Source organism: Odocoileus virginianus, chromosome 7 (genome assembly GCF_023699985.2).
Source record: "Odocoileus virginianus isolate 20LAN1187 ecotype Illinois chromosome 7, Ovbor_1.2, whole genome shotgun sequence".
Classification (NCBI taxonomy): Eukaryota; Metazoa; Chordata; class Mammalia; order Artiodactyla; family Cervidae; genus Odocoileus; species Odocoileus virginianus.
The window spans coordinates 14,027,053-14,038,850 of NC_069680.1; the positions used below are offsets into that span (position 1 = coordinate 14,027,053).

Genomic DNA, 11,798 nt, shown 5'->3' on the forward strand with positions numbered 1-11,798 from the left:
AAATGTGACAGTCTTATTAAATCAATTTGAAAAAATGATTGGATTGCTATGCATCAAGGAAGATGGACCCTCCAAAAAAAACCTGATCTAGAAAAAGTGGGCCAGAAATGGAAATGAGAAACAGTGTCTTCTAGGAAACACCAAACCAAATGTTTGGAAGACTTACTTTCCTTTCCTAGAACTGGACTGGGTCATTCTGAGACCTGGTGTTCAAGTCTTAAAATCTGCAAAGGAAGCGGAAAAGCACGTTTCTTCACTGTTCCCCAAATTTCTTTGATCATTAAAATCATCTAGAGGAATTTGTAAAATTTAAAATTACTGGCCCATCTCAGGCCCAGTGTGTTAATTAATGGAATTAATCTCTAGCACTCCAAGTGATTCTTATCGTGAAAGCGTGGGGATGCACTACTCCACCTAGTCAGTTAGTTAAAAGTTTTATTTAATAAGTGAGCAATTAATGAAGACCTCACCTGTTTGCTTGGGCTTCCCAGGTGGCTCAGTGGTAAAGAACCTGCCTGTCAGTGCAGGAGACAAGGGTTTGATCCTTGGTGGGAAGATCCCCTAGACAAGGAAATGGCAACCCAGTAGTCTTGCCTGGGAAATTTCATGGACAGAGGAGCCTGGCAGGCTACAGTCCATGGGGTCGCAAAGAGTTGGACCCAACTGAGTGATTAAAACAACACTTGTTTGCTTAGGGTGTATATACTGGCCCGTAGATTCTGAATTCAGGAGATAATTTTGAAACTATTGTTTACCAAATAAATATTCTGTCTTTTATCTACCCTGCCCTCCCCCCCCCCCCCCGTAAAAAGGAAAAAAAAAAAAGTCTGCCAAAGGATAGGACTCCATCATACGACCAGATGGTGACTGTGATACTCATAAAACCTCCCTCCATCACCAGTGACATGCCTTTTACCAAACTCTTCACTGTCGTTTGGACTTCACCTTTGAAGCTCCAAGGTCACCCCATCCAATGATAATGGTCGTTGAATTGGAAATGTACTTACATGATTGCTAATCAAATCTATTTTCTCCAGGCTGAAGAAACAACTGGAAAGGTCCATGGGAAGCTTCTTCCTGTTACAACAACTGGAAAAGGATGTGGAACTTGTACTTTGATGAGAAGGTTGGCTCCATGTAAGCCTCCTGGGGATGTGAGGAGAGTGCAGGGCAGTTGGTTTCATTTTTGGAAGATCAGAATTTTCTTTATCCTCTGGAGGCCTTAATTAATTTTCTGGACCATGAGCCGTGCCTTCAAAGAACACGGAGGACTGATTAGATTTCTAGCGCTTGACCCGTAGAGCAGTGATGGTAAGTGAACGTTTCTGCTGAAGTTCTGAAATTGACATGCTGACAAGTCAAGTGTGGCCTGGAAATCTCTCTTCCATCCCCGCGAATGTGCAGTGTTTGTCAGGGTGGCGGTTTTGGGTAGTCCTCCTCCGAGTTTCAGAAGTAGCAGTTCCTGCTGTGACCAGGTGAAGGACTGAGTCGCATGGACCACTTTCTAATGTTGGGCAGAGTGAGTGGGTGGCTTTGGGCACCTGTTTCATGTTCACTGGTATCTGAAAGGCTATTCTAGAGATCCCTAGGGGAAATTTGTCCTAAGTCTGAGATATTATATCTTTCAACTTTCTGTTTTGTGGCCTAAAATCTTCAAGTTTGCAGATGACATTCAGCCAGGTAAATAGATCTCACTTCAAGGGCCAACCTCGACAGAGTGGCAGGGGCTACCTGAGGGCAGGGAGGATGCCAAACCTTCCCTGGGCCCAAAGGGGAAAGAGTCCTGAGATTGTTACTGATGTCCATCCTCATGGGTGATGGGCGTGGGCCTAAGAGTGGCCTGGGGACGAAATCATACAATGTTAAGATTAACATGTAGGTTATGATAGAGTGTCTGTGATTTTTTTCTGCACTTAGGTTGCAAACTACAGGCAATCTTTGTAGGCTTTGTAGGGCAGGCTTTGGGAGTCGTTCATTTACAGGGCAGGTCCCTGGTTCTTTGGGACAACCTCTTCTCTTGCCCTTTAAAAACAGTTTTTTTTTTTTTAAAAAAGTGTGTGCTTTAAAAACAGAGCAGTTTTAAAATGAATAACCAACAAGGACCTACTTTATAGCACATGGAACTCTACTTAGTGTTATGTGGCAGCTGGGATGCGAGGGGAGTTTGGAGGAGAATGATACATGTATATGTATGGCTGAATCCCTTCCCTCTTCACCTGAAACTATCACAACATTGTTTGTTAATCGGCTATTGTTATTGTTTAGACACTAAGTTATGTCTGACTCTTTGTGACTCCATGGACTATAGCCTGCCATGCTCCTCTGTCTATGAGATTTCCCGGGCAAGAATACTGGACTGTATTGCCACTTCCTTCTCCAGGGGATCTTCCTGACTCAGGGATTGAACCTGCATCTTCTACATGTCAGGTAGATTCTTTACCACTGAGACACTTGGGAAGCTCCCAATCGGCTATACTCCAATACCAAATAAAAAGTTAAAAAAAAAAACAGCTTTGTCACACCCACTTCCCTTCAGAAACCCCCATCACCCAAGACTATCCAACCACACTGCGGAAGGAATTTTACTGAATGTCTTGTCTAAACACAAGGAGGTCCACTGCTTACCCTCCATCTGAATCTTCTCTGGATTATTCAGGACTCTGGCTTGGCTGCATGGAGTGCTAGCTTGACTCTTCTGCCTAAACTGCGTGGGAGTTTATTTTTCTCTCTTAACAAGAATTCTGGAGGTGAGCTTCTCACATGCAGCAGCTCCATCATGGTGTCAGTTTTCCAGACTTTCTCTGTCTTTGTGGTCTGCCATTTCAAGCATGTGGTTTTCATCCTCCTCAGGCTTATCACCTTGTGGTAATAAGAGGACTGTTCCCCTGCAGGCCTCAGGTCTTCTGTTCCAGGAGGAGAAGGAGACGATCTGTCACAGACATGCCAGTTGTGCTGGTCCCTTTTTGTCAACCAGTAGATTTCTGCCTCCATCTCACCAGCCAGAATTGGGTCACATGGCCACTTCTAGCTGCAACGGAGTCTGGAGTGTTTCTGGGTTTAAGCAGGAAGGGCAGAGCAGACACTGGATAGGCAACCAGCCTGGAGAGGCACAGCCTCCCAGTCACCTCCTCATCTTGCCTTTGTGGCGTGAAGACTTTCCACACACCTCCAGACATAGTGGTTCCAGACTCCTTACCCATATCAAATATCCCTCCATGCTGGGTGGTCATGGAGGCTCAGATCTCCTTGCAGGTAGCAGACAGCTGTCTCACTTTGGATTCCACACCATATTCATGGTGAGACCACATTTCCCCTGGGTGTATCCAGCTCATGACTGCTTGCTGTGGGGTCACTGGAGCTGGCCACTCCTCCTCTGTGTGGGACCCTTCTAATAGACAGCCTTTTCTCGAAGCCTCTCCATCAGTCTGGCCAAGGCTTTGCCAGAGCTGCCCTGAAACCTCATTTCCTCTCCCCTGCCTCATCTCCTGGTTGTTAGGTCTGCATCGTGCTCTGAAAGCTCTCCTCTCCCTCTCCTGCTTCCTCTCCTCTTATCCTTTACAGATATTCCCCCCCCCCCCCAAAAAAAAACAGCCTCATGTGCATCTAACACTATCCTAATGTCTGCCACTTGGAGGGCTGACACTGACTTGCTTCCGTGCCCACGTGTTCAGAGCCTTCCTCTTATCTGGAGAAACTTCACTCTCTTTGATCTCCAGTTTGCAGTGAGAGACACACAGTTTCCCTTGGAACCTCCTCATTACCCCCTTGGCTTCTGTAGAAGGTACAGTCCAAGGTGGGTTCTTCGTTTGAATGCTTTTGCAAATATTTTTCTGTGTCACAAAATGAATCAGTCACATTGATTGAGCTTGTTATGTGCCAGGTCTGTTTTACATGCTGGAGGAGACCACAATTTAGCAGCCTGGGTCCCTGCCCTCCTGGCCGCTCACAGGCTAGTGGATTTAGGGAAGGGTCTTACTTTTTCAGTGATAAGGGGTGTGCCCTACCCACCTGTAGTCTCTCCATATCCTGGGGTCCCATCTAGCATTTCTACCTTAAGCCTCTTCACCACTTCCCTGGCAAATTATAGGAGAAGCAGAGCAGCTATTGCCCCTGTATCCAGCACATCAAAAGTCCAGGTACCATGGGCCTGGTGTAACCATGGCAACCTTAATGGGGCGCACTGACCCAGCATCAATCCAGCCCCAAGCTCACTGTAAAATGAGAGGGAGCTCTGTCTCTGCTCCAGATCTTTTGGAGGGAAGGGTGCTATGCTCCCTATGGGTGTCCAGGGGGTTTCCCTCATAAAACAGGTGATGCTACCTTCAGAATGAAGAAGAGCAGGAAAGCCTGATGTCAGTGCAGGAGGTTTTCTGTGGCCTGCGACCTGGGTTGATATGTTCATCTGGCCATTTATTTGCGTGCCCTGGATCTGCCTTGAAATTGCTAAACATAGCCAGATGGGCACTCCAGCCATGGAAGGAACATGGGACATCTTATTTGCAAATACGCATGTACCTGATGCACACTGCCAGATGCATGGAGAGGCCGAACTGCCTTGTGATAATTCCTTACGTCTGTCAGTTGTCTCCCTTCACCTTGCACGCCTGGGAATGGCTCCTTGCAGTGTCCACTGGGTGCCAGTGATATGTTTTCTGCTTCCTTTGCTGAGAGCTGCCTTCTCCATGGCCTCCAGGTTTTGCTCCAGCTTTCCTGTCCTCTGAGCAGTCCTTCCTGACTTCAAGCAAACATTCAGCCTCCAGCGACCCTCTCTTCCATCTCTGTCTCCCCTGGAGTCCTAACTTTTTCTCCATGTAACTTGCCCATGTGTGTGCTGGTTTGTTTTCATTCTCTCTTCTCACTTGCATGTCATTTGTGTGTCTATCATGTTTTGTCTCCTTAGCATCTAGCCAAGGGCCTGGCCCAGAGCATGTGCTCAATAAATGCCCATTGAATGACCAACTGGATGCTTTTTCCAGGCCCTTGGTATCCACCAGTGGCAGCAATACTGGGGATCTGCAACTAGGGGCAGTACAGGGAAGGCTCCCGTCTTGAAGGACACTTTTTTCTTTTTCTGAAAGCTGCCCCTCTTGCCCCTCCAGTTGTTCAGCCACTCAGTCATGTCTGACTCTCTGCGACCCCATGAACTGCAGCACACCAGGCTTCCCTGCCCTTCACCGTCTTCTGAAGTTTGCTCAAACTCATGTCCATTGAGTTAGTGATGCCCCTCTGGGTGCCATGACATTTAATGAGAGATCTCGCCTGTTGGAGAGAGCAGGGTATCTGTTCTTGGGAGGTGGGGAATCTGTGGTTGAGGGGAGGGTGATAGAAAGGGAGCAGCTCTGCTCTCCATCTTTTGGTGTTTATGTACATTTCTCAATCTTGATCCTACTGTGTTATTAAAAAGCACTCTGGGCTGAGCACAGCAAGCTGGGAAGTCTCAGGTAGAACCAGACAGATGTCTCTGTTTAACTCGTAAGCTGATTACATCCTGCTGTGTCTCCAAAATTAAAACGAAAAGCTCCTCCACCCCTGCCTGTTAGACTTCACTGGACCAGACACGAGTCATCCTCCTCGACTAGCAGCTGCACAGGGGAAAGGCGTGTTTCTACTGTTACTCTTCTGGGTGTTGCTTTCCTCCCTCAGGGGATACTCAAGGTTATTGAATGTTTGAATGACTTGGGGCTGGAAGATAATTTATAAATGGGTCAACACCTTTCTGTTTAGCATGATGCTGGTGATGCAACGCTGTCACCAGGACCTGGGTTAAATGTTCTGTGGCAGAAGCTTTGGTGAGAGGACAATGGGATGGTCTCACACTCCTTTGACCAGTGATTACAGCTGTGTAATGACATCTGTCTCAGTCCCAGTGATGCTGAGTTTGAGCAAACTTCAGGAGATAGTGAAGGACAAGGAAGTCTGGCATGGTGCAGTCCATGGGGCTGAAAAGAGTTGGATGAACAGCAAGTGTTGCTGAACATTTTTTGAGCCTCTGGAGTTTGCATTCTCCTTGATTAGAGAGACTGGCATGCAGGCAATCCACCTGGAGAGCTGGGAAATCCACATTGTTAGGATAGATGAGGAGGGGCTGGTAGCCACTTCAGCACCCTCTCAGCCAGCCTGCTCTTGCCCTTGGTCACCTCTCTGTCTGTTTCTGGCTGTTATGGCAGAAGGGTAAATGGCTTGGTCCCTTGTTGAGTCCTGGTCCCTCCTCTGGATTGAACTCTCCAGCTCCTGAGAGTTCCAGAGGCTTAACTTCCCTCTGCTTGTGGTCCTTAGAGAAGGAAATGGCAACCCCACTCCAGTACTCTTGCTTGGAAAACCCCAAGGACGGAGGAGCCTGGTAGGCTACAGTCCATGGGGTCGCCAGGAGTCTGACAGGACTGAGTGACATCACTTTCACTTTTCACTTTCATGCATTGGAGAAGGAAATGGCAGCCCACTCCAGTGTTCTTGCCTGGAGAATCCCAGGGGCAGAGGAGCCTGGTGGGCTGCCGTCTTTGGGGTCGCACAAAGTCGGACACGACTGAAGTGACTTAGCAGCAGCAGCAGCAGCTTGTGGTCCTGGAACAGACAGGCTTGACTATTTCTTTGCTAAGGCTGATGTGATGAACTCCCAGTCTCTGTCCCCAATCATGTCATTTTCTAGGTGCTTTGGAGTGACTGAATGGTTTTATTTTTCTGGCCTTACTCGTCCCTGTAGTCACAATCATCACTTTCCGCCTCTTCTGGCAGCCAGAGGATTTTGATGTCAAGCCTCCCTTCCTGAAACCTGATGAAAGGCACACAGACTGGGCTGTCACCTGATGTCAGGGAACAGTTCACTCAGGGTGACATTTTGCTTGCTCCCCCGTGACTTTTCTTGTTCCTCCAGCAAACATTTTCAGAATCACTTAATTCCTTAGGGCCCATGCAGATTCTCCTGGTGTGAACGGGGCTGTGTTCTTCCTCGTCACATTAAGGTATTTAAAATGGACTTCAGGGATCTCCCAGAGAGTACTCACTTCCTCCCATCACGAGGGGTGGGGGTCTCCTCTGCTCCCCTTTGAAGTGTGAGGTTAATTTTCTTTGCAGCACCTTTAAGTCTCAGGAGAGGTGAAATTGTGGTTATTGGCTCTGAACTGGGAAACCTGGAGAAGATTCGTGGGCTTGAGAAATGTAGAGGTGAGACTGGAGAGTTGGAAAAGCCGTTGGCATGTGAGATTGACAGCTGACAAGCTGCCTCCATACACATGACTTTGGAACAGAATTCTTATGGCCCTGGATGTTTCCTTCCAACGAAGTGGGGCAAAGTGAACCAAGTGTGTGGTGTCAGATATTGGGCACTGGAGTTAGGTGAAGGCAGAGATGACCTCTATGCAAAATCTCTTAGGTTGGACTTGAGTGGTGGGCATCATTCAGTTTAGCTTCAAGATATGGTGTTTTTAGAAAGAAAAAAGGAAGAAATATCAGCCTAAATGTGTCCAGTGTACCACCAAATATTCTGATGCTTGATAAAAAATAATAAAATATTTTTATTGATTGAGTTCCTATTATTAAAGAACCTTGTGTATATTATCTCCAATCATTACAAAAGCCATTTATGCTGGTGGAATTATCTCCACTTTCCAGGTAAAACACAGCTCGTTGAACAGGTTCATGGGGACATCTTGATGCCCACATCTTTTCCCAGCCTTGCCCATCTGAGCTGAACTTACCACCCTCCCGCTGTGGAAGCTGCAACCCTTCTGGCTGTGAGCCCAGATTCCCTCCCTTTTACCCTGACCATCAGCCCACTGGGCTGCGTCAATTCTGCCTCATACCTGGGACTTGTCCGTCTCTTTCTTTCCACTTTTACCAACCTCATATAAATCTGCATGGTCCCTGAGTTCTTCTCTTGCCCTGCAGAGGTCCTCTCCACTCAGCGTCAGAGCAGTCTTGACAAAACAGAAACTACCCATGAAATGCGACCTTGGCCAGCCCATGCCTTCCCTCCCCATCCTCTCTGGTCTCCTTCTCACCCACCTTCCCTTACACAGGCCCCCTTCTAGTCTCTGAAGCATGTCTGCATGTAGAATCTTCCGTGTTCCTTTCCCTTGCCTTGAGCACTCTGCCTCTCCCCTCTCCCACATCTGTGCCTCTTACACTCTTGGTCCCTTGCTATTCTCCATTGGTGGATTTATTTTAATTTCCTCAGAGGTTCAGAACGGGGCTGGGAAATCTACATTTTCACAAGCTCCCTCCACCCCGTGATTCTAATGCTTATGGTCTATACTTCGATGGAAAACATAAGGGCAGTTTTCTTCCATGCAGCTACACAGCTCAAGACAATTCTTTAAGAAATGGCTGCAGAAAATCAGTCCTCTGGGCAATGGCTACAGAGAAGTCAAATGTAGTACAAGACTTTCTGTGTCCTTGATAATATGCAGGAGGTGTTGTGGAAACCAAACAATGATGTTACTCGACTTTCCAGGTGGGCACCAGGCTTGCCCCCAGCTGTCTTTTATACACTTCTTTGAATCTCAGCAGTTAGAAGTAGCCACCACTGTGGGTACATGAAGGTAGTTATAACAGTACCTTGGGTAGCAGCTTTGTATTAGAAGTTAAGTGTTTGATCTGTCCAGGTGACAGCTGCAGCGTGGATGCTGGTTGTGGAATGGATGCGTCTGGATGTTTGTCATGTGGTCTTATTACCTTCAGCAGCCCTGAACGCAGGAAACATTGGGCTGGTATAAACCCCGCTGCACTGACTTTCTGGCTTGGCAGCTGGGTTTGGACATTTCTCATTTTCAGTTGACAGCAATGAATTGCAGAACTGCGCTGATGCTGCCAAAGAGTTGGAAAAATTTTAATATCCCCAAAAGACCTGTGCAATTTTTGGAAAGAGGGAAGAAAAGGTTCTTAAAAGAAGATTATCACACGAAAAGTGAAATAGACACCAGGAATTTCTTCAGTTCTTTGCTTATTCCAGTTGTTTGGAATGCAGGAAAGTGGTGGTTTTGCCATAGTGAGGTGAGTTTTCTGTACATGGCCTTTTATTAATTGATGATTTTCCTTCAAATGGTCCCATTTTAATCAAGTTTTAGGTGTAAGCCTAAGCTTGGATATTTTGGATTTCCTTATTAATGAGGAAGAAAGAAAACATATTTACATATATGCCAATGCATATACTTCTTCAAAAACAACTTTCCTTAAAGTCATTTAGGAAACTCTTATTTCCTGTATTCCAAAGATAAAGGAGAAATTGGTTCAGAAAAGAACCAAATTGTCCTTCCCTCCTGTTCTTCCTGTTTCATTTCCCGTCTGCCCTCCCAAAGACCTTTACTGAGCATTTACTCTGCATCTGTCTTGTTCATGGTTGCATATGTAGAATGTAGGGGAGCACACCTGTATAGTCTCTGCCCTCACTGAGCTTACAGTTTGGGAATTAAAGTGAGGGAGGAGGAGATAGGCACTTAATAAATAATTGCAAGAATAATTAATTACATTTTCATAAATACAATGAAAAGATGCAAGATGCTATGATAGCTTGTTATAGAGGCTCAGGAAGGTTTCCTAGAGTAAGTGCCATTTAAGCTGAGACCTGACAGATACAGAGCTGACTGAGTGAAGTGGACCAGGAGCCGAGCGTTCCAGGCAGATATGGTCAAGCAGCATGTGCAAAGGCTCTGGGGCAGGAAATGCCCAGCGTATTTGAACAAACAAATGAAGGCAGAGATGGTATTGGAGAGATTTGCAGGGGTCAGACCTATGCAGGCCTTCGTAAGGCAAAGCCAAATCTGTGCACTTAATTCTAAAAGCAGTAGGAAGTCATCGGAGTGTTTATGCAATGGTTTGTATTTTTAAAAGCTCACTGTGTAGTTGAAGCTAATTGAGGAGAGTCAAAAGTGAGGAGGAGGAAGACCAGCCAGGAGGCCACAAGAGTATCTGAGTCATGAGACTGGGGTGGTGTGAAAGAGATGACATCAATGAGGTGGGGGAGTAGTGAATAAGTTGGAGAAATAGCCAGCAGGTAAAATTCACGACCGAGGGAGAAGGAGGTGTCAGAATGACTCCAGCATTTCTTTGAATGCACAGAAATGCCATTTCCTGAGATGGGGGACTGAAGACAGTGGGAGATGGAGAAGAAGCCAGTTCACTTTTGTCCCTGTGAAGCTGAAGCTGCTCTGAGTCATCTAGGTGGAGCTGTCGAGAAGGCAGGTGATGTGTGAGACTGGTGCTCAGAGCACAGGTCTGTCCCAGAGAGATACAGTTTGGAAATTTCATCACATACTAGCTCAAGTTGTTCTTGACTCTGAGCGTCCCTTGCCTAAAGAACGTTACCACTTCAGCTGCAATGGAGGATTCACAGAAGTTCAAGCACTTGTTCTGTCAGCTGGGACTCTGAATAACAGGTGGTCTGAAACCACTTCCAAGTGGATGAGAGAGAATGAGAGAGAAGCTGACACATAATATTCACCACCACCATTGGTACCAGTGTCTACAGAGCTGGGGCAGTGAGCAGAGGGCACCGTGGTACCAGGGATTATCATCAGCTGGGGAGCGGATGAAGACAACACACCTGAAGGTCTCGTCTAGAGAATGATCCGTGGTTCCAAAAGTCACTGGAGAGTCAGGTAAGCAAGCTCCAAGAAAACAGATGAACGATACCAGGGGTGAGCAGGGAGAAGCCCTGAGTCAAGTATTCAGAGAGGCTGGTAGGGAAAATCAATAGAAACCAGCCTGTGAAATGCCCAGGATCTGGGTCATAAATACACGATGCAGGGAGGGTGACAAGTGTATGCCTCCTAAACTCTCCTGGGAGGAAAAAATTTTAACTGTTGCCTCTCTAATAGATTTTCAAAATGACATGAAATCACTACATAAATTGTGAAATGTTAGCTCACAGTTCTATTTGTTTTGCTGCAGCATAAAAACTATCCTCCCACTCCATCAAAATAGCAAAGCAAAGAAGAAAAGGAAGGGCTTTAGTGTGGACACTGGGACATCAGTCACATTTTCTTTTACTTTCTCCCTCCACGCTCACCCCCAGTCCCGTCCTTCCTACATAACCCCTCCCTCAACCTCCTTCTTTACTCCTTCTGTCATGTAATTTAACATTTCTGGAAGATTCTGGAATAATTAGAAGGAGCCATAAGAGAGAAATAGCTGTGTTATGGTGCAAAGTGAGAAATCACAGTTGAAGACAGTGTGATGTGTGGTGGTGGTGGGCGGGGAGGGCAGTGTTTATCTCGTTAGAAACTAAGGCAACTTTCTGCTCCCTCTGCCTCTCCCCTAAGAACGTCTTTATTATTTAGCGGATGTGGATGCCCAGGTAAGACAAGGTGAGTGTACTTACCTATAAAGGGGAAAGAAGGATTCAGGTGTTCAGATGACTCAATGTATAAGTTCATTTTTGTTTTTTCAGTTACAAAATTGTGAGACCCTAGTTAGGTTCTCAAAGCTGTGTTTCCCTGTCTGCAGTGTCTTGGGTGAGTTGCTTAATCTTCCTGATCCTCAGTTTACTGAAAATTTGAGATGACAGTGATCATCTCTGTCTGACCTTCATAGCAACTTTTAAAAATTAGGGATTAAGTTAAATGACACATGTAAATTCTTTATAAAGCAGTTAGCTATCATTATGACCCTTGATATGAATTTGAGTTCAGTTTCTGTAGAATGATAAAAATATGGGTTAAAAAATGTAGCAAAGCAATGCAATGAAAACTAAAAAGGGCAACTAACTCCATGTAGCAGAAATCTGAAGCCAGAGATCTTATCAGCACTGAGTATTGAACTTCCTGGCAAACGAGGCATAAAGGGAAATTAGCTAGTAAATGATG

General features: G+C 46.0%; 1 long non-coding RNA gene across 1 annotated transcript in view; it reads left to right on the forward strand.

Moving 5' to 3' along the window:
• LOC139035969 (uncharacterized) overlaps positions 1-7,463 on the forward strand; it is a 50,059-nt gene extending 42,596 nt beyond the window's left edge. Inside the window, exon 3 of the long non-coding RNA XR_011488631.1 lies at positions 1,038-7,463. This is a non-coding gene — a long non-coding RNA (uncharacterized lncRNA). The remainder of the gene's footprint in view (positions 1-1,037) is intronic.
• Positions 7,464-11,798: the final 4,335 nt, after the last annotated feature.